Raw genomic sequence first — 23,831 nt, 5'->3', positions numbered from 1 at the left:
TGGTCATGTCATCTCATTTGACAGTGTAATCAATACTGAAATTTTGATTTCTTCTTCCCTCATTTTACTGATAAGCATAAAGGAGAGAAGCTTAGTGACTCGTTCACCGTCATTCTATTAGTAAATGATAAAATGGGATTCAAACACACGTCTGTGTGACTTCAAAGCATATGCTCTTCCCACTGCATTTGGAAAACTTTGCCTCCCAACAAACAGATTCCCTGCTTCTTGCGTCACCTCTCAGAAATACAAGCTCATTCCTTTATTTCTTAATTGAGGCAGGAATTCTTCAAACTGGACGGCCCTTGCTTCCCCTCAAGCAGAAACTCCCCTTTTCCTTTGAACATCTCCAGGGAATCCCATCTGCAAAAACACTTGGGATTGGGGACCAGCCAAGTCAGGACAAAAGGACAAAATCCTTTTAAAATGTGCTTTTTGAAATGGAGAGAATGGACGTTGTTTTGGTTTGTAATACAAATGAGTCCTGGCAGTTTGGGTTTCGGTCTAGTCTACGTAGACGACTCCTCAAAATGACATCTGTGTCCCCAAGGCTCAGGTTTGTCCTGGAATGCCTAGACTACAGGCCTCGTGAGTGGACACTGCTCCACAAGGATCTCTGCGTCCAGGGATGGAGAATGTGGAAATGGACACTGAGCAGTCCTCAGGTCCTCGACTGTCTTCATTTGCCTTCACACCAGCCTTGACGGCACAGGTGAGGGAAAATTAGAGTGAGTGTGGGGAAAGAAATGTGACACTACAGATAAAATGCGAGTTTTCTAACAGTCCCGAGGCCAACCAGACACAACCTACAGCAGAGCTTAATTGTACCTACACAGTAGTTCCACCATTGTTTGCACAATTCAGGATACCTCCTTTGCTGCTACTAAGGTATGTGTGGGACTAGATTTCAGGATCACATGGACAGTGTTTACGGATAGTTCGTTCAGGTTATAAAGAGACATGATGAATTCTTCTCACCACAGAACGCTTCTGTAGAGACCAGAATTGTTCTGCTCTTCAGATGTGCTGTCTCTCTTCTTGTCCAACAATCCTTCCTAGCTTTCTTAGTAGTGGATAACAGCCACCTCATTTTTTCAGAAATTCGGTATTACTCAACTTTATTAAACTCTCAACCTTCTGAGAATACTTGACTTCTATGTGTTGCCTATATACACATTTTTAAAACTGCACGTGTCATCTTAATTTATACTTTATGATACTCTGTGAGAATGAGAGTCAAAAGTAAAATTCTCCTGAAGTCAGTACATGAAAGATTAAAGTTCTTCCTAAGACTGGGAAATTCGGGAAGATGAAATTTAAATGGGTAAGCTTAGCGCACAATGACTAATAACGAGATAGAAAAGAGAGAAGAAAACCTCTCAGGCCAGTCCTTGATGCATTAACTGTTAAAGAATGTTTACTTAACCAATTCTCTTTGTGCTGATTTCATGTTCATCAAGTAAGCTTCGGGTTATAATTTGACATCTCATATTCAATTACCTACAGAAAGAGAATGGACTGGTCACAGAGTATAGTTCTCTGGTTAGTGTGACAACTGTATTTCCCAATAAAAATTAATAAACGGGCGCTCAGTTTTGGATATCAACCTTGTGAGCTCGGTTTACATGAAACTGTCACTGAGAAATGCATCCATTCATATGAGTTGACTAAAACTTCCAGCTCAGACAAGCTCAGGGCTGGATCACGTGCTGTGATAAATTCACCAAAATAAAGTCCCCTCACAGGGATCCGTGCGGCATCTCAAAAGCCAGCTGCTGGCTTGGCTCTGACAACACCTCTCTCACAAACGGGGTCTCTCGACACATTTCTATTACTCTGTGCACCAGTGTTAACCACTGCAGCCCATTAATTGTTGGCATCCCAGTCAGCCCGATGCACAGGAATTTACCACACACAGAACATATTCTTCACATCTAATTGGGGGAAAATGCACTTTTGTTGTTTTCTCATGCCACTTATATCAATTATCAATTGTCACTTTTAGCAAGAAAAATGAAATTCAAGATGAGAAAGCCAATAATCACTGCCTTCCCCTTACCACCAAGAACAGCAAGCTAATACATAAAAGATAACACTTTCAAAAAATATTCTAGACTTACAGGCTTTTTCCAATTTATTATACGTGTTTACTTTCACCAGTTTCGATTAAAAAAAAAAAAAAAACAAGGTTATTTTCCTGTGCAATTTTTCTGTGTCTTGAACAGCTAAAAGCAGACAGATTTGCAAATCCATCATCAAGGTAGGATATTGTAAATATATTTTATTTATGTTTACCCATGTTATCTAGAGAGTTGTTTGCTTTTCCCACTGTTTCTGGGGGAAAATGAGAGCTCTACTTTACAGGACTACCACAAACAATAATAATGTAATTTCATGACAGACAACATGAAGAAGCACTTTTCTATCAATTTCCAGGTGTATTTTGAATTAAATTAACCGGTATTTATTGAGTCCCTAATATGGGTGTCCAGCATGGAGGAATAGTTTATATTCATGAAAATGTTATATTTGAAGTAGGTTTTATGAGTTTATTTGAAACTGTCTTGAGATAGAGACAGGTAGGGGGTGAGTAGTCATTTGTTCTCATGTTGCCACCATAGAAAGTTTCTTTTTTCTGGGAAAAATGAAATAAGATCTATAAGCTTCAGTACTAACTATATTATGGGCAAAGGAGAATTAAAGTTTAACTTGAACATCTCAGCCATGGAAGTCTTAGGAGTAGTCCTGTTGATCGTTAATAGCCTGTGAACCTGACTCATCAAAGATGGCTACTGCCATGCACAGTCCTGTGGAAAGAGAGTATGCTTCCGTGGCTACAAATTATAAGCAATATCACAGTTTAAACCCACCTATTCCAATTCAATAAAATTGTGGTGAAAAGGGAGAAGAAAAAAATGTTACATTGATGATAAATGATATCCATAACGAAAGCTTACAATTTCTTACCTCTTGTATTAGGTCTTTTTAAATATATTCTGTGCTTACTGTTTTTATAATGTAGGGGATGATGTATCTTCTGACCGGGAGGAGAGAATGAGGAACCATAAATTCCTCACAGTCCTGGGGAATGGGACTCTGCATTTTCAGGCTGCCTTTGAAAAAAGAATGAGTGATCTTTGATAAGGATACAACTTGCTAGGTTTAGAGAATCGACTATGCCAAGAGTTACACTGTTCTCTTTCCCATGAGGAACCACAAAGCCCCTCTGAGAACTAAAAGATGCAATGTAGCTTATTAGAAACAATATTGAAAGTCCCACAGACTGAATTTTGGTAGCTTAGATATATTTTTCTTGGTTTATTTTGGTTTTCTTCTTTCTGTGGTATTTCATTTTTAATCTCCCTTCATCCATGTCATCTCAACTTCTATTTATTCAGCCTTTTTCATTAAGTCTCAATAATTCCAGCTTCTCTACTATCTGTGATTTAATATACAGTGGGCATTAGCCATTAGCCGTTCTGCTTCTTAATAGAGCTCTAATGTCTTTTTATTTTTACGTGAATTTTTCCAGGACCCATCAGCTCCAAGTCAAGTAGTTGTTTCAATCTAGTTGTGGAGGGCGCAGCTCACAGTGGCCCATGCGGGGATCGAATCGGCAACCTTATTGTTAAGAGCACTGCGCTCTAACCAACTGAGCTAACGGCTGCCCCTCTAATGTCTCTTTAGGAAATGATTTACCCTCTTTGGGTACGATCGTAGCTCGAGAGTAACTGTAGGTACCCGCCTTATCAGGCTCCCATCTTTCAGTACAGCCAAAGGATGCACATGTGACCTAACATCAGCCTATTGAATGCTTTCATCCTCCACCATCAAAGTGAAGCAAGAACAAAAAAATGATTGACAGTCATATACCAGACTGCTCCAGCCACGCTATGGTATTTGTAATTCCTGCTTCTCTGTTCTTCCGAGCTACCTGGAATCCTCCCCATTCTCAAGTCTGGCCTCCTACCTAGCATCCAACTGATTTTGGATGCTCTCATCAGGAACTGAGAGCTCCTGATAACTTCTGAAACAACTTCAGTTTTTGCTTCATTGCGCCAGTGTACTTCTGTTGCTTGCAACCAATATCCCTCACTAGCATACTACATATATCAGTTACTACATATATCATATACATACATACTACATATATCATATATCATATATCATATACATACATCAGATGCTTCTGAACTTATCATGGGGTGACATCCTGATAAACCTATCATCAATTGAAAATATCGTAAGTTGAAAATATATGTAATACACCTAATTTATGGAACATCATGGCTTAGCTTAATTGACCCTAAACTTGCTCAGAACACTTACATTCGCTTACAGGTGGGTAAAATCATCTAACACAAAGCCTATTATATAAGAAAGTGCTGAATATCTCACGTAATTTATTGAAAGCTATACTGAACGTGAAAAACAGAATGGTTGTGTGAATACTCACCATTAACGTACACAGCTAAAAGTATGTGGGGCCTGAAGAATATTTGAGGCATTGAACTAACATTAATGCTGGATTATGGGGATGTGACAGCAACAGGATCACCAATATCTCTCTCTTCTGATGAGGCTTGAGAATAGCTGGTAGAAAGCAGTGGGGCATCAATGCATATTGATGGTTTAGCAGGCATAGTATTCATTTGCACTGTCATTAAGTAAAAAAATCATTAAGTCAAACCATCGTAAGTCAGGGACCATCTGTACCTGCTTATATACTTTACCATAATTTTTGTAGCTCTATTTTGTCTCCCCCATAGGACTTTACATTACAGAGTTAATATTTACTAAATGCTGCAAATCTTAGGATAATAGAAAACATAAGCTGAAAGGGATTTTAAAAATAAGTTAGAGATGAAGAAACAGACACGATAGCTAACGTAACTTGCCACAGTTCACATACTTAGCAGTGGAATCAGGACTGGAACAAAGATTCCCTGCTTTGCTGTTTATTACTTTTTCCACCACAACAAGCTTCCTTCTTGTTCATTAAGTGATTTTTCTGAAAACACTAAGACTCAACTATGAATCATTTCTCAGATAATATTCAAAGAGAATATAATATGCATTCAAATAAGGAGCCTAAGAGCAGTTACAGAGCACTCTAACCAAACAATAGACCTACATCTTCATTTTAGGATGTCATCCTGCAGAGCTAATGGGACACAGGAACTAATTCCCAAGAATGTGCCAAAGAAAGTAATTTCCCATAAGAACCCAAGGAAATATACTGCTCCAATGATGACTGCAATAACTGATATACTATTCAAAAGCCCTCATTTATCATGAACTTTATTATAGAGTTATTTCCATACTGAATAGAATTTTTTCTCGCCGTTTCTTCCACGAGTTAGCTGCAATACTTAATGTCCCAGGGTTCACTCCAAGGTATCATGTTGGATTCAGAGTGACTATTTGCATAAGTGTAGCAGGAAGAAGTTTAAGGATTGTGCTGAGAGGTCTGTAATTCGTATTAGAGGAGAAGCCGGGAACATTGCTACAAGAGGGCTGAGCACACGTCCCTTGCAGTCCGTGCATTCTTTAACGTGGTTATGAAAGAACTGCTCTAATGAGAGACATCCTGTATTGCTCCTGCCAGAGATTTCCATCTCTGGAGTTTAAATCTAAGTCCAAAAGGAAATATTTCCTGTTCTGGGGTTTAAATCATCAATGTCAAAGAGCAGAACTTTTAGCTGCAATGTTTTCATTATCTTCCACACAGTTTCTATATTTTCCACACAACTTCTGTGGCAAATTAATAGTTTGTTCTTCTTTCTTTTGGCATGATTAATACGAACTATTTACAACAACATGTGAATCCATCATGTCAATCTCCTGGCAAACAGATATATTATCTAGAATCGAGATGTCAATTATAACTACTTAAGTACGTGCACCCCTATGATGGGCAAGGATTTAATCCTCAGGTATGAAGATTATGAAGTTCAGTGAAATGAAAAATGGAATAGCATAAGAGAATTTTTTTTTTATAATTATCCTGATATAGTAGTAGCATTGAGGTCCATAAAAGAACAACTGTATGTTGTTTTTTAGTTTCTTACCTCTGAGGCCAGAATTATTTAGAATTATATGCTATGTGTGAAACATGAAATATAATTAGGTTAACAAATCAGAGTCTTTTACAAGGAGGCGAGGGCCAAGAAAATGCTTGAGAAATTTTTAAGGAAAACAAAGTTGCCATCGATGTATTTTACCGTGGTCTCCAAGGCCTTCTGAAACTTGGGGTCTGCCCACTCTGCCAGAGTATCTTCCATCACCACCTGCCTGACTTTCTTTCTCGATCTTACCTTGGGGCATTTTACCATTTTGCCCCAGAGTATGGAATGAGTGGCTCTTTCTCACCATGGAAGTTCTCAACCCAAAGAGGCTTCCTAGACCACCATAGCTAAAGTAGCTTCCTACCCATCCCCATCTTCACAGTTACTTTCTACTCATTACTCTATTTGATTCAGAGCATTAACATCAAACAAAATTATCCCACTTACCTGTAATTAATTTGCTTATAATTTGAACTCTATGGAGGAACAAACATGAAACTTTTATTTTTTTCCAATCATTGCCTTCAACCTTGCAATGTTGAATTTTCTTTTCCTGCTTCTTAACAATAACTCAGGTAGCTCTCAAATTTGTTGGGGTTGTTTTCAGATATTAAAAATCGAGTCTGGTTGATTTTAAAACCTTAGTCTTATTCTCTTTCTCAGGATGTTTCTTTCCAGTCGCCTCCTTCAAAACTCCACTCCATTCCTTCCAATATTAGGGCTTCTGGAACAGGGGATGAAAAGGAAAACAATGCGAAAGATAGCCAAGAGCTTTATGTAACTGGCTGCCTGTCGGTGGTTCTCACAAGGTCACAGAGCCTTCTCTGGGTAACACTACCTGTCCTTTGATGTTCTCCTTGCAGAAAGCCTACAACTGCTGGTTCTTCAGAAAACACTGAGGGATTCCTGACATAGTCAATCCCAGTCAATCTTGCTCCTTCCAGCCTTCCCATAGCAGCGGCCCAAGCGATACACCACAAAGCTCTTGGTGTCAAGACCTTCTCATGAGGTGAGGTACCAGGAGGTCAGCTCAAGTCCACCTACAGCTTATAGTTTCTATTAGAACTGGGGGATTCTCATTTCTGTTGCATGCAAAAGTTTGAGAACAGGCCACTTCCTCTCTCTGTTCTGCCATTTGTTTCTGATTTTTTTCCTCTGCATTAAAATGGCAGATGGACAAGTACACGCATAAGCAAATGATCTAATACAAAATGCGATGCAGTCTCACTTGCAGATACCCCCAATCTCTATGGGTGGCATTCTTGCATCTCCTCTCATTTGGCTTTTGGGGTTAACAAACACTCACTTGACTTTCAGGGGACACCTCACCAATTCCACCAAGTAGAGGAGAAGAAAATGCCCACAACTCTCACTTTAAGCAGTGGATTCTTTCTCTCTATCTCCTCTCTAATCGCCTCTAAGAGAGACTACATGGGAACGTGGTAAGGGGAGATGGCCTGAAGTTTGGTAGAATCAGTTAAAAAAAAAAACCCACAAGCCTTGAGGGTATATTTGTCTCCAATGCTTTACTGCTGTCTTTAGAATCTGGAGCACTCCACACATTTTTAACCTCAGATTTGGCTTTTAGCCATCAATTTAGGAGTAACAACAACAAAAAAATCTCTTTTACTCAGCATTCTGTGTTAAATTTTATTTTACTTATGTGTGTTTGCTTTTTAGCACCTCCCGCCAAAATAAAAGTTTAAAGAGGGCAAGGATGCTTTTTTTTTTTAATTATTTAAATTTATTGGGGTGACAATTGTTAGTAAAATTACATAGATTTCAGGTGTGCAATTCTGTATCACATCATCTATAAATTACATTGTGTGTTCACCACCCAGAGTCAGTTCTCCTTCCATCACCGTATATTTGATCCCCCTTACCCTCATCTCCCACCCCCCAACCCCCTTACCCTCTGGTAACCACTAAATTACGTTCCCCAGATTAATTTTCATACCCCGTGGCCATCCTGTGGTCACCGACTGCCCTCCAATCCCCTCACCCTCCCCCCCACCCTCCACCCCTCCCGCCCACCTAGCAATCCTCAGTTTTTCCTCTTTGTCTCCAACACTGTTTCTGGTTAGTTCATTCACTTATTCTTTTCTTTAGATTCCGCAAATAAGTGAGATCATATGGTACTTATCTTTCTCTGTCTGACTTATTTCACTTAACATAATGTTCTCTAGGTCCATCCATGTTGTTGCAAATGGTAAGATTTCTTTCTTCTTTATGGCTGTGTAATGCTCCGTTGTATAAATGTACCACAGTTTCTTAATCCAGTCGTCTAATTCAGTACCACATCCCCCGCCTCCAGTGTAGGGCTTGGCACATGTGAGGCGCGCTGGATAATATTGATTGATTGATGGTATTCATGAAAGAATATAGAGTTTAAGGAAAGTTACAGTTTGAGGGTTTTACCACTACCCAGTGCTCAGAACAAGAAAAGGGGATCCCAGGTCTATAGTGGTGACCAGACTAAGTTTTCAGTAAAAAGTTCGTGACCAAACTGTAATGAGAACCAGGGTTTCCCGTTTCCCCCCTTCTCTTTTCTTTCCCTCTGTCTTCCCTTCTTCCTGCAGTCAACACTGATGTCCCTGGGTCCTCTCTCCTTTCTTCTCTCCCTCTCCCCCTCCGCTTTCCTTTCTTTCTTTCTTCCCTTCCTCCCTCCTTTTCTTTCTTAAACAAGGAACAACAACAACAAAAAACGTAGTACCTCATATCCATCTATGGGACAAACAGAGGAGATTATACTAATTTAAGGTGAAATTGTGAACTGTTGGGAAACCAGAACAAGCTGAGTAGTTTAGAGAAGATCTTTGATATAAAAGTGAGTTTCAAAGGACCTTAAGCAAACCAAACAGTAATACAGCCATAAACAAAGAACTTAGCATTCTTCATATCTTTAATATGAAAAAGATCTGTCATATAATTGCTTTTTCACCCAAACTTTTAGAAGAGAGAACATTTTAGTTTCTCCTCCTCCTTTTCTTTTTTCTTTTTTTTTTTAACTCAGAATATTCTCTTACCAAATTCACACTGGGGAAAGAAAAGTACTGTTCAATGTCTCCCTTGGTTCACTGCTGAATTCCCTCCTGAATTTTTTCTGTAGGCCCACAAATGATTCCTGATCAAGTGCATCAAAGACAGTGATATATTCTAAGTCAATTCCCAAAAGGAAAGCCAAAGGACTACCCAGGAGCTGCCAAGAGCAAGCACACTGTTTCCCCGTAGAGTGCATAATCACTTGAGATGGCCTTAAAAAGGAGTGTCTAATGATAATGGAGGGGATGGTAATCCTCCCCCACCCCACCCCAAAGGATCTCTTTTTACTGCCGTGGAATTTGGGTTTCTAAAATGGTCCCTTCTGAAAATACTTCCTCCTTTTCCCTTCATTGCTTTCCCTTCATGTAGGTCATTCTCCTAGGCCACGTGAAGCAACCACTCAACACGTTGGCAACTGCCACACTTGCAATGAATGATCTTTGAATCCTCCTTCCCACTTACTACATCTAAGCAATTACCAAATTGTGAAGTTCTACCCCAAAAGCAATTCTCAGCTCTGTCCCACTACTTCTCCATTATCAAGTCAGTCAAGCACATTGTAGGAAAAAAAACAACTACGCATCAATGTAAGAGTATGTATCATTCAGCGCATACCCTTCCAGGTATCTGATTCTAGTCTTTCATTGTCCTTGACTTATTTTACAACTCTGTACATTTTAGATAACTGATAACAATGCACAACTATTGTCTATAATTATGTAAATTCTGTCCAGTGGAAAATCAGTTAACTTTCCTCCCTTCCTATCCACCCCAATGAGGCCAATTTTACCTCTATCTGCAGATTTATTTCAATATTCTTTATTTATAAATGTGTTTTTTAAAATTCTCCCTTGAACTTGTAATACCTCACCAGGTTCCTTACTAATGAGTTAAAATTTTTAACCTCTACTCATTTTTATATCTGCATAAAAGTTATGATTTTACCTTTCTCTAAACAAGCATATTTAACATATTCAACGATGATGCACTGTCACTTCTTAACATTCAAGGTCATCAGTATTTCCCCTTTGGCCATTCTACTCCCCATGTAAACTTTTTGATATTAAAACAGTGTAAGTCTTTATTCTCTGAGTACACAAAGGGAGCTTTTGTTTCTTTTATCTGGTTCTTGGCCCAGACTATGTATCTGTTCATGTCTTGTTTAACTCCACAGCTGGACCCATGGACGAGTGGGTACACTGGACCACTGGGGCAGTCCGGATTTTATAGTCAAGAAAGCACCCTGTGTATCTGGAAGTCTGGTTGTGTACTGCCAAAAAAGTTATTCCTCATTGGTGACAGCAGTGTTTGGGAATCTGGTTTTATGATCTAACTATTAGCTGGTCTCTGTCAGGATATAATAGGGATCTGTAAGGTGAGAGAAGATGAAAAATCAGGTTAGCTTTTTTATTTGTCTTTTTGACATATGTGAACTCAACTCAGTCGAGAAAACATTTTATGCTCATGGAAAGTAGAACATCCCTTTGAAATCTGCTCTACTGAGTTTTTATGGTTCTGTGTTTACTGTTAACCTATGATTGAGGTTATAGAACTAAAGCTGCAAGCTCTCAGCAAGTCTGTATATCTGTAATTGCAAAAAACCTTTACCTCTCAATGTGTTTGACATTTTCCTACCTCCGGAGTACATAAATTATGAAGTCTCTCAAATCCAAATAGCTTCATTCTAATTGGTTCTTAAAGAAAAATGGTACTTACGTAACTTGAATGAATATTCCCAAATTGCTCAACAAATAAAGAAATTGGACATGTAAAAAACTCTTACAAAAACCTCAAGATCAGAAGTAGGTTTGTATAAAAACACAAGTTCACGTAATAAAGTTGAATCTTTTACAAATTAGGCTGGTTTGATCATTTTTGGGTTAACAACATCTATATGATTCTTCCCTGTTTTTATCAATGTGGTTGTATGTTTGCTCATGCTGCGTAACAATATTACCACAAACTTCTCAGCTTAAAGCAACACACATTTATTAACTCATAGTTTCTGTTGATCAACCAATGCTAAGTTTATTAGGCCTACTGCAGTAAGGGAGAATACCACCTTACGAGATCTTACTAACGTCTCAAAATGGGGAGAGTAAGGGAGGTTAATTACAGGGCTTGAGGATCAGGGATTAAATGATTGAAAGCAGGTTTGTCAAGACAGAAAACAAATTGAGACAGGGGACAGGCCTTGACATAATAATTTAGGATTGAGGGACACCGCAAGACCAGCTTCTTGACATGAGTCTTCATAAGTAAACGTTTTTTGTTTGTTTGTTTTTTATAAGCTATGTATTTAACCAAGTGAGCAATCTATTATTTTGATAGGAGATAGAGCTGTTTGGCCAGATGAACAAACTATATGGATAAATTGCTTTTTAGGAATTTCCTAAAGCAAATAATGAAATTGTTTATTGGTTATAGCTTTATATTCCTGGGCAAGAATTTCCTGGAACAAATATTAAGTCAAATTGATTGAGGGGAACTTAGCTCTCAGTCCCAATCATGCAGCTATGTGAATACAAATGGTCTAAGTTCTTTTTCTTTCTTTTTTTTTTTTTTTCTTTTTGTACAGCCAAACTACCTTCTCTTACTGGATTTTCAGTAAAAATACCAATCATGTCAAAGTTTCCATGCAGACTCCTAAAGAGCACAGCAGATCTGGACCCAGACGTGGTGGCTGTAGAGACCTCCTTCTGTAAGGTTTGGAGGCAGGCTAAGTGCGGGGGTGGTGGGGTCTGGGGGGTTGGGCTGTCACTTTGCTGGGTGTTTGTCTGTGTCCTAGATGCTGGGCTGTGTATACAGGTGGCCACTGGGAATGAACAGAGCAGTCAAGGCATTCCAGGTGGTGATCGCACACTGGTGGCTCATGGGCCTTGTAGTGGGGCTGGGGTCCTCAGCCTTTTTGTATTTCTGCAGGTTCTCAAAGTGGGCCAAGGACTTGAAGTGGGAGCAAATGGTCTCAGTTCTTAAGTTAGAATTCTGATAAATGATTTTCTAAGTTAATTTAACCAAGATTCTTATTTAACTTTAAAAGCTTAGACTATACTTAAAAGTTATTTAATGCTATTAAATAGACACCTAGATAGACACCTAGATAATTCCTAAGCAAAATATAACACTGAAATGTGGTCACACAACTTGTTTTTAATATATATTCTTTGTGTCGTATAGTGGATATATGTGTTGGTCATGTTAATGATTGTGTTCCTTTTGCTAATTTAAAAGATGAAAAATGGATTGTGTGACTCTAGAGGGGTTTATGTGTGTATTCATGAATTTTGCTAATTTACACTCCCAGTTTTCTCTATGAAATAGAAATTAGTTAATTTGATTAGAAGTTATAATTCACATAGATAATAAGGCTACACTAAAGCAATAGTAGCAGAAAAGTCTGACTGGGAATGCAAGGTAATGGAACGTGTTTTTGTTTTCATGGAAAGGAGAGTAGTTTTGCCCTCAAATAGAAAGGCTGGTTCTTCCAGAATGTGAAAAAGGATTGCATAAGTCAAATCTTGAATAGATACAGAAACTCATCTATTGGCAGAAAACAAAAATTGTTTTTCATTTGCATCAAACTGCAAGTAATGAGTTTGAAAAGAAGTAATAAAATGTATTCAAATTTTGACGAAGTTCACTCAGTTTTGATGGGTATATTGGTAAGATAATTTAAAAACGGAGGGAGCTCATGAATCCTTTATCGCTAAATAGAATATTAACGCAAAACTAGAATTTAGTTTTCTACATATTAAAATGACAATTTATCTTGAACCATTTGGCTTTCTCTTAACAAGAGGTATTGAATGGGAGCAAAATATGCCACCCAAAAATATACCACTTTGACATACTGGTTATTTTTAATTAAAGTTACTTGAGAAACAGCCAGTGCAAGAAAGACACGCTGACCCCCACTTTGTTGCCCTGCAGCAGGGATTAAGTCTCCCCTGTGAAAGATACCTTCCCTGTACCAGGAGGGTAGAAGGCATCCTTCTCGTCAGAGAGAGGGAATTCATGGCCAAGAAGTCTGTACAAACAAACCGCGTTACTTACTAACTTACCACCCTCAACCCAAACTTTGTCTTGTCAAATCTTCACAAATGTATTGTTTTTTTGGTCTACAAGGCGTTTTTAAAAGTTGCCTCCTTTGGTCACTTCTTTGAGACTCATATTTTTATGGGTTCCCATATGTATGAAATCAAACTTGTTTTTCTTCTGTTAATCTGTGTTATGTCAATTCTATCATTCGACTAGCCAAAAACCTAGAAGGTTTGAAGGGAAAAGTTTTTTTCTCCCTATAGTAGTAAATGGTTATTCTTTTACATTCTGTGTGATCTGTTTGCATGGCAGAAATTCTATATCCCATCAAAATAGGTGTCTGTGTTTTATGCTGACTTTGTCGAGTCCTTGATTAAGCGTCAACATATGCAACCCCCAAACCTGTAGAGAATTTTTATGAGAGTTTATTTGAGACCAAACTGATGACAATTGCCAGGCAGCAAGATCTCAAATGCTTGGGAGAATAGTTTTGCAGCTCCTTTTATACATTTGGAATTAAGGAGGGGACATAATGAAGATTAGTTAACAAGATTATGTGCTCTCTTGAGGGTAGTTGTGCTTCTGAAAAGAGGCATTTCAAAGGTGTGTTAACCTAGATGCACAGAAACAATGGATGGGACTTAATTAAGGCAAAGATAAACCTTTCACTAAAAGAATGATATGCCTGGGGTGTGACTATCCACCATGACCTGTCCATTTAGGAATTTACAATCAGCTCACCCTGCAAGGGTACTTTCCAAAGAACACCTTTTTCATCCACATAAGCAACAAAAATATAGAGTTCCTTATTTCTAAAATAGCGAAGATTCCTTTCAATTGTGTTACCTTTTTTGTTATTTATAATTTTGTGTCATCACTTTGATTAGTAGGTAGCCAATTTATTGCTTCTCAGGCAGACCTGATCTGTTTTAATAGGTGATTTAAAGTACTCTGATAACTCTTTTGATTTTGCTTTCCCACAATCATATCCTAAAGTTAGAAAAATTAAATTCTCAGGGGTTTTTTTTTAACACATAAAACTTCTTTGAAATTTCCCTTAAGGCCCCTAAAACTTCATGAAGATTTGCTCTTTTGCTTTATAATAGAAGTGATGACCAAAATAATTGTTTCTTGACATATTCTATAATTCCTGATTAGTTCAACACTATTGTAAGAACTGATCAAAGGAGTTGTCAAAGGGCACATTTTATAGATAAAATATTACTTGTATATATGTTTCTGAGATTGTACACATTACAGAATGAATTAACAGGCCCTAGAGATTTATCAGTGCTTTCACTGTCCATAAACAGTACTGTCTGCCCCTATCCGTGGGGGATACATTCTAACACCCCCGCTCCCTGCCAGTGGATCCCTGAAACTGCAGATAGTACTTAACCCTGTATATACTATGTTTTTTCTTATACATACATACATACAATAAAGTTTAGTTTATAAATTAGGAACAATAAGAGATTAACAACAACAATAATAAAATAGAACAATTATAACAATATATTGCAATAAAAGATATGTGAATGGCTTTGGGCCACTTTTAAGTAAAATAAGGGTTACGTGAACACAAGAATTGTGATAGCAGAACAGTGAATTTGATAACAGAGATGGCTACTAAGTGACTAACAGGCAGGTGGAGTATATGGCATGGATATGCTGGACAAAGGGATGATTCATGCCCTGAGTGGGACAGCACAAGATTGCATCACTCAGAAAGGTGTGCAATTTAAAACTTATGAATTTTTTCTAGAATTTTCCATATAATATTTTCAGATTGCAGTTGACCGTGGGTAACAGAAACCATGGAAAGCAAAACCTCAAACAAGGGGGGGACTACTCTATGTTCTTACTCCCAGGAAAATCATTGATCAAATTCTTACAAAAAAATTATGTACTGCAGTCAATAGAAAATTGTACGGGATTCAGTTTTGACATTATTGGTTACCACCATAAATTAATCATAATCATTAGTCTCACTGACAGATGATTTCTGTTATCTTTTGATACTGCCAAAAGGCTCACAAGTTAATATTTTTATCTTCAAAACAGGACAATCTCACAATTTCATGGAAAGAACTATACCATGTACTGAATGCTGAATATCTGAGCCTTCTTCCCCAGTCAGTTCCCACAACACTGGTTGTCAGACTTATACCCCACAGATGAGGAAATGAACAATTCTGCTTTGGAGAAAACAATAGGCCCAACAACCTGCAGACACTGACATTTAGAGGTTCCTCTAAGAATGCTGCCAGATCTCCACTCATCATCCACTAAAAGGCCCACCAATCAATAAGCTCCAGGCACTTGCACAGAACTTCCAATTTTTTCATGTCTTCTTCTTGAATATACATAAACAGATACTGAAAACTCACCAGACGTTTGACATGACAGTGATTAAAGCAAAAAGGGGAAAGTGGGACTGAAAATAAACAATGCAAGTTTAAATTAAAATTAAAAGATATTAATATCCTTAGAAATAAAAATATATTACACATCCATGACACAAGAATGCTATAAAGATAGAACATTCAAAGAAAAAGTCTTAAAAATAAAACAACAATAGTTGATACAAAAATTACAACAGAAGAGTTAAAAGAGAAAATTAAGAGAAAAATCAAAAATATAGTATGAAATAAATGGGAAAAGGAGACAAGAAAATTAAAGAATCATTCAGAGAAATCAAACACCTCACTAACAAGAGTTTTAAAAAAGAAAACAGAATCTTACCAAAGAGACAATATAAAACTTGTGGATAAAAATAGCAGATTGAGCATACCCACTTACTTTGGTCTCTCCCTAACCCACACCAAAATGACTATAAAGGAATTTGTTTTTAAGTATATAAATATAGTGAATGAAAACAGAAAAAGCACTAAAATTTTGGAAGCCAGAAAGCAGACAAATAAGTGGTAAATGCCTAAACAGAATGAGGAAACTCAGTCAGAAAGCCAAGATGCAATCTGATTTTATTGTAGAGCTCCCAAAAAGGATAAGGAACTGGTCAGATGCCACGTAATTCTCTACATTGAGTGAATGTGTGTGTTGGCAGTGATGAGAGGTATTAGGAAAAAAGCACTACTAAAAATAAGTACTTAAAAAAAAAATAACCAGTTAAAACTTTCCCCAACTGAAAGAAGTCTGGAGATTTATGCTTTGCAGAGGGTAGAAAAGATGATCTCTGACATATCCAGATGATTCAACAACTTGCCTCACCATGTGCTCAGATCTTCCATTCAGCCTTTTAGTGCCTCACAGTTAAATATGAACAAATATCACCAGGCAAATATCACCAGGTCTCTCTAAGAAAAGTCTTTAACATGAAAGACCAAAACAAACCAAACAAAATCAACTCAGTAAAAAGATATTTGTTACAAAGAAAACCTCACAAAATCTATCAATATCTCAAATGGATACAAGATATGTAATCATAAAACAAGTAGGATTCCATGAAGGTGAGGGAGAGGAGAAACAGAAAACAAAGAGCTTTTGAAAATTAAAAATTATAGCAGAAATTAAAAAACAAAAACTCAACTAAAGAATTAGGAACTTTGAGAAAATCTCCTAGAAAATTAAAAAATATAAAAATGTAAACATAAACATATATATGAGAGAAAGAAGAGTCTTAGAGAACCAGTCTAGGAGATCCAATATCTGAACAATAAGCACTTCAGAAATAGAGAAAATGGAGAAAAGGAAATCACAAATAAAATAATTCCAGAAAATTTTCTAGAAGTCAAGATCATGAGTGTTCAGATTGGCAAAGTCCCGGCACAATGGATGAAAACAGATCCTCAACATGGCATCATCATAAATTTCAACACACTAGCTGGCTAAAGAAAAGATGGTTAATATTCGACAGAGGGAAAATATAAAACATACAAAAAATTCAGAAATCAGAATGGCAACTGGAATTCTTAAAGAGCAAGAATGGAACTTCAAAGACAATAAAATAATGCCTTAAAAATTAACAGGAGAATGATTTTAAACCTGGAATTCCATTTTCAATCAAAGTATCAATTGATATTCAGGTAAAATTAAAATATATTCAGGTATTCAAAGTCACAAAAAATGTACTTCCCCTGTAACCTTTCTGAAGATAATACTGGAGGATATGCACCACCAAAATGAAAGAGTAAACCAAGCAAGAGGCAGACATGGAATGTAAGAAAAAGAACACCAATTCAAGAAATGCAAAATGAATACCTAAGAAGTAACTGGTGCTTCCAGGGGGATAGTTATAGATCAGTTAGGAAGGTTAACCAGTCCAGGCGAGGGCTCCAGAAGAACTCTCTCTCAAAGATGAAAGTGATCTACCACCTGATGCTTCTGAACATACTGAGAGATTTATACGCCCAAAAGACTTTGAGTCCGAATTAATATGTACAAAGAAAACAATGCAAATGAAAAATTAAGACAAGTATTTATCTGTGAATAGTATTAACATGATCATAATATAAACACTGAATATTCTTCTTAAAAACATTACTATACTTGGAAGATGAGGTGAATAAGAAATGACTGGATTTTCTAGGCAAGAAGGAGAAGTAGGTAAATGCTATACTCACTTCCTCTTAGGACTACATCAATTACAATTAAACTACAGACCAACCATCATAGAGAATCACCTGAAGTCTAGCTGAACAGAAGTCCTACAATTAAGGACATATAAAAGAAGCCACCTTGAGACTGGTAGGCAGGGCAGAGACAAGGAACAGGCTGGTCCCACACCACCTGTGATCATTAAAAATTGGGAGGGAGGGCTGGCCCGGTGGCTCAGGCGGTTAGAGCTCCATGCTCCTAACTCCAAAGGCTGCCGGTTCGATTCCCACATGGGCAAGTGGGCTCTCAACCACAAGGTTGCCAGTTCAATTCCTCATGTCCCGCAAGGGATGGTGGGCAGCGCCCCCTGCAACTAAGATTGAGCACGGCACCTTGAGCTGAGCTGCCGCTGAGCTCCCGGATGGCTCAGTTGGTTGGAGCGCATCCTCTCAACCACAAGGTTGCTGGTTCGACTCCCACAAGGGATGGTGGGCTGCGCCCCCTGCAACTAGCAATGGCAACTGGACCTGGAGCTGAGCTGCGCCCTCCACAACTAAGACTGAAAGGACAACAACTTGAAGCTGAACGGCACACTCCACAGCTAAGATCGAAAGGACAACTTGACTTGGAAAAAAAAAAAAAAGTCCTGGAAGTACACACTGTTCCCCAATAAAGTCCTGTTCCCCTTCCCCAATAAAATCATAAAAAAAAAAAAAAAAAATTGGGAGAGCTATCTTGGCTGCAGAGATCCTCCCTGAGGAGAGAGGGGTCCCAGCCCTACACCAGTTTCCCCTGCCCAGGGTTTCAGTGCCAGGAGAGAATTACCCATAACTTCTAGCTGTAAAAACCAAGGAGATGGTGGCTGAGTGGGATGAAGGGTGGTTGCAGTCTCAGGTGCTCCCCTTGGAGGGCCCACACAAGACTTACTTGCTGATGGGCTCACTTGCTCTGAGCTCCAACACTGAGGTAGCAGCTCAAAAGGCACCAGGGCATACGGGAAAGAACTGAATTGTCTAGCTTCAAGGTGAGGGCTGGAGAGACAGCTTTCTCCTGGACAGAGTAGCTGGCAGAAGCCTCTGTTTCTCTACTGAGCCCTCCCCCTCCCTGAATGCAGACACATGCAGACGCCATATCTGACTCTATATCAAACTAGCTATCCTCTCTCATCTGCTGTCCTAGTTATTCCCTCAGATCCCACCCTACCTAACTTTTGGGCACACCAAAGCTGCTTCCAGTCACTTTTCCACACAAACCACCTGCCTTGATTCATGTTACAAACTTTCCTAAAATCTGTCAAAGGTTCACAAAACTCAAACAAGCAGATTCTGGCTTTGGCATGTCCTATACTTCTGGCTGAGCCGCCCTAAGTCCGGCACTACTGACAGCCAGCCTTGGTTCATGGCTTGGCCTCTCAAGGCACCTCCAAGCACAGTGCAGGCGGTGGCCATCTCTGGATTGCTTTGTGGCTCATGCCAGGTGGCCCAGTCAAGGACAGACTGTGGCTGACCTTGGCCTGCATTGGGTCACCTCTCAGGAGGCCCCAGGGCTGGTAGGCCCAACGGCCAGCTTTGAGCTGGGCCTGAGCATCCCCTGACAACCTCCAAGGATAATACACCCCAAGGTCACACTGGGCAGGCACTAGAGACCCATTAAAGTGAACCCTGCTCCATAGGGTCAGCCCCTGTATAACAGGTCCTCCACTGTAGTCACAGCCAGTCCTCACAACCAATCAGCTGAGGGTCAGTCCTTCCCAAACAGCAATCAAGGCTCAATTACAACAGGAGAGCACACAGAACCCACACAAGGGACACCTCTGGAGCACTCAGCTCTGGTGACCAGGGAGACTGTGCCACTGGGCCCCATAGGACACCTACTATTAATACATAAGTCACTTTGCTAAGGCCAGGAGGTATAGCAGCTCTACCTAATACATAGGAACAAACACAGGGAGACAGCCAAAATGGAGAGACAAAGAAACATGTCCCAGCTAAAAGAACAAAACAAAGCTCCTGAAAAAGAACTAAACAAAATGGAGACAAGCAATCTACCAGATGCAGAATTCCAAACAATGGTTATAAGGATGCTCAGTGATCTCATGGAGAACTTCAGCAAAGAGATAGGAAACATACAAATAGAGATAGAAAACATAAAAAAGAACCAGTCAGAGCTAAAGACTACAATAACCAAAATGAAGAATACATGAAAGGGAATCAACAGTAGATGAGATGAAGCAGAGGATCGAATCAGTGATTTGGAAGATAGGGTAGCAGAAAACACCCAATCAGAACAGCAAAAAGAAAAAAGAATCCAAAATAATAATAATAATAATAATAAGGAGAGTTTCAGGGTCCTCTGGGACAACATCAAGTGTACCAACATTGGCATCATAGGGGTACCAGAAGAAGAGAGAGAGCAAGGAATTGAAAACCTATTTGAAGAAATAATGACTGAAAATTTCCCTAACCTGGTGAAGGAAATAGATATACAAGCCCAAGAAGCACAGTCCCAACAAGATGAACCAAAACAGGCCCACACCAAGACACATCATAATGAAAATGCCAAAGGTTAAAGACAAAGAGAGAATCTTAAAAGCAGGCAAGAGAAAAGCAATCAGTTACCTACAAGGGAGGTCCCCTAAGACTACCAGCTGATTTCTCAACAGAACTTTGCAGGCCAGAGGGATTGGCAGGAAAAGTTCAAGTGATGAAAAGCAACGACCTACAATCAAGATTATTTTACCCAGCAAGGCTATCATTTAGAGTCAAAGGACAGGTAAACAACTTCCCAGACAAGAAAAAGCTAAAGGAGTTCATCACCACCAAACCAGTATTACAAGGAAAGTTAGAGGGTCTTCTTTAAGACCAAATAATAATAATAATAATAATAATAATAATAAGGCAATAACTACATATTTATCAACAATTACTTTCAATGTAAATGGATTAAATGTTCCAATCAAAAGACAGCCTAGTTGAATGGGTAAGCAAACAAGACCCTTACATATGCTGCCTACAAGAGACTTACTTCAGATCAAAAGGCACACATAGACTGAAAGTAACACCATGGCTGCGGCGGCCCACTCTCCCTGACACTGGGACCTCATTCTTTTCTCTTGAGGCCTGATTAGATGAGGCCCAACCACATTATGGAGGTTATCAAGTGGGAATCCTGTATGAAAAATACTATAGACAGGTTGATACAGGCAATACTGGAAGGGTATTGGCTTCTGATGTTGCTGCTTTCCTGAAAATATCAGGAATTCCAGACTTGATAGTAGGGAAGATTTGAGATTTAGCTGACACAGATGGCAAAGGTATCCTGAACAAACAAGAATTCTTTGCTGCTTTTCTTCTTGTGGCATGTGCCCAGAATGGATTCGAGGTTTCACTGAGTAACTTGAACCTGGCTGTTTCTCCACGAAGATTTCATGATACCAGTAGTCCCTTGTTAATCAGTGGAAACTCTGAAACTGAGCTTCCACGGGCTATAAAATCTGAAGGTAAGGCCAAATACAATGCAATTGTTGATAGTTTAAGCCCAGTAAATGGATTTCTGCCTGGTGATAAAGTGAAACCAGTGTCATTCAACTCTAAATTACCTGTGGATATCCTTGGAAGAGTTTGGGAGTTGAGTGACATTGATCATGATGGAGTGCTCAACAGAGATGAGTTTGAAATTGCCATGTTTTAGGTATACAGCAAGGTGGAGAAAGAACCTGTGCCAATGTCCTTGCCTCCAGCCTTGGTGCCACCTTCTCAGAGGAAAACGGGTTGAATCGCCTGCAGAAAAAGCTAAATATGATGAAATCTTCCTGAAAACTGACAATGACATGGGTGGATTTGTGTCTTGATTGGAAGTCCGTGAAATCTTCCTGAAGACAGGTTTACCTTCTAACTTACTAGCCCATATTTGGGCATTATGTGACACAAAGGACTGTGGGAAGCTTTCAAAGGATCAGTGTGCCTTGACTTTTCACTTAATCAATCAAAAGTTAATAAAGGGCATTGACCCTCCTCACATTCTTACGCCTGAGATGATTCCACCACCAGACAGGGCCAGTTTATAAAAGAATATCATAGGATCAAGTCTTATTGCAGATTTCTCTGCTATTAAGGAGCTAGATACCCTTAACAATGAAATAGTTGACCCTTAATAATGAAATAGAGGGAAAAGAATAATGTGGAACAGAACCTTAAGGAGAAAGAAGATACTGTTAAACAGGGGACATGCGAGGTTCAGGATCTTCAAGATGAAGTTCAGAGGGAGAATACTAACCTGCAAAAACTGCAGGCTCAGAAACAGCAAGCACAAGAGCTCCCTGATGGACTGGATGAGCAGAAAGCCCAGCTGGAGGAGCAGTTCAAGAAAGTCAGGAAGAAATGTGCTGAGGAGGCCCAGCTGATCTCATCCTTGAAAGTTGAATTAATGAGTCAAGAATCACAGATCTCCACTTATGAAGATGAGCTGGCCAAAGCTAGGGAAGAGTTGAGTTGCCTACAGCAAGAGACAGCAGAACTGGAGGAGAGTGTTAAGTCATGGAAGGCCCATCTGGGACCTCTTCAGAAGCACCTGCAGGATTCTCAGCAGTAAGTCAGTTCAGTGCAAATGAAAATGATGGAAATGAAAGAGCTGGAACATCATAATAAGCAATTAAATTGGTGCAGTAGCCCACACTGCATTCTTGTAAATGGCGCTACAGATTATTGTAGCCTGAGCACTAGCAGCAGTGGAACAGCCAACCTGAATGAGAACGCGGAAGGCCAGAGCAACTGTAAATCCATATACCAGGAATCTCCAGCAAGAAGCAGTCCTGAGTACTGCTTTCTGGTGTGACTGATGAAAACGAAGTGGTGACCGCAGCTGTTAATGAAAAAGTTTGTCCTGAATTTACCAGTGACAGACATTCAAAAGAGGAAGATCCATTTATTGTAGAATCAAGGTCACTGACAGATCAATTGCAGATACAGACTTGGAGTTTTTTCCAGTCTGATCATTTAGTTGGCCATGATCTTTTCAAGGATGATCCTTTTGGGAAAACTTGGGAGGTGATCCTTTCAAAGGTTCAGATCCATTTGCATCTGATTGTTTCTTCAAGCCATCTTCTACTGATCCCTTTGTCACTTCAAGTACTGACCCTTTCAGTGCAGCCAGCAATAGCAGGAATACATCGGTAGAAACATTGACGCACAATGATCCTTTTGCTCCTGGTGGAACAGTTGTTGCAGCTAATGATGTGGCTACAGACCCCTTTGCTTCTGTTTTTGGACATGAATCATTGGAAGGTAGATTTGCTGACTTCAGCACATTGTCAAAGGCGAACAATGAAGATCCTTTTAGTTCAGCCACACTGAGCTCTGTCAGCAGTGTGGTCATTACAAAAAATATGCTTAAGGAAGCATAGTCAAAAGTGAAGGCGAACCCCCAGCACTGCCACCAAAGAGCGGACCTCCAACAAAACCCTGCCCAGCACCACCTATATCCTTCTGAAGAAGATGTGATTGAATGGGCCAGACAGGAAGAGAAGAGGCTTGCCCGACTCAGTCAGCAATAGCAGGAAGACATAGAACTGGCTGTTGCACTCAGCAAATCTGAGATTTCAGAAGCATGAAGAGTTCTCCAGTCTTTTGTCAACCATACAACACTCTTCTGCCTGAATACTGAAGCTATTTACAGTGTGTATCAAAACTACCTATGAGCATGGGAATACAAAAGGTTTGAGATTGCTGTAAATATGGGGGGAAAAGATATTTCATGAAAATGGAAACAAACCAACAAAAAAGTTGTGGTAGCAATGCTTATACCAGACAAAATAGACTTTAAAACAAAAGCTATTAACAAGCGACAATTAAGGACCCAGTAATCCCACTTCTGGATATTTATCCGAAGAAACCCAAAATGCTACTTTGAGGGGATGTGTGCATCCATATGTTCATTACAGCATTGCTTACAATGGCCAATGTGTGGAGGCAACCTTGGTGTGTGTCAATGGATGAATGGATAAAAAGGAGGCGATACATACAAACAAAGGAATATTGCTTGGCCAGGGAAAGGAATGGGTTCTCAGCATCTGGGGTGCCATGGATGGACGTTGAGGGTGTTGTGCTGAGTGAAGTATGCCACACAGCA

General features: G+C 39.2%; 1 pseudogene; it reads left to right on the top strand.

Moving 5' to 3' along the window:
- Nucleotides 1-628: 628 nt before the first annotated feature.
- On the top strand, nt 629-23,313 carry LOC117012212 (epidermal growth factor receptor substrate 15-like; annotated as a pseudogene).
- The last annotated feature ends 518 nt before the right edge of the window (nt 23,314-23,831 follow it).

This window comes from Rhinolophus ferrumequinum, chromosome 20, assembly GCF_004115265.2.
Source record: "Rhinolophus ferrumequinum isolate MPI-CBG mRhiFer1 chromosome 20, mRhiFer1_v1.p, whole genome shotgun sequence".
In the NCBI taxonomy this organism is placed as follows: Eukaryota; Metazoa; Chordata; class Mammalia; order Chiroptera; family Rhinolophidae; genus Rhinolophus; species Rhinolophus ferrumequinum.
This window is presented reverse-complemented; position numbering and strand designations above follow the sequence as displayed.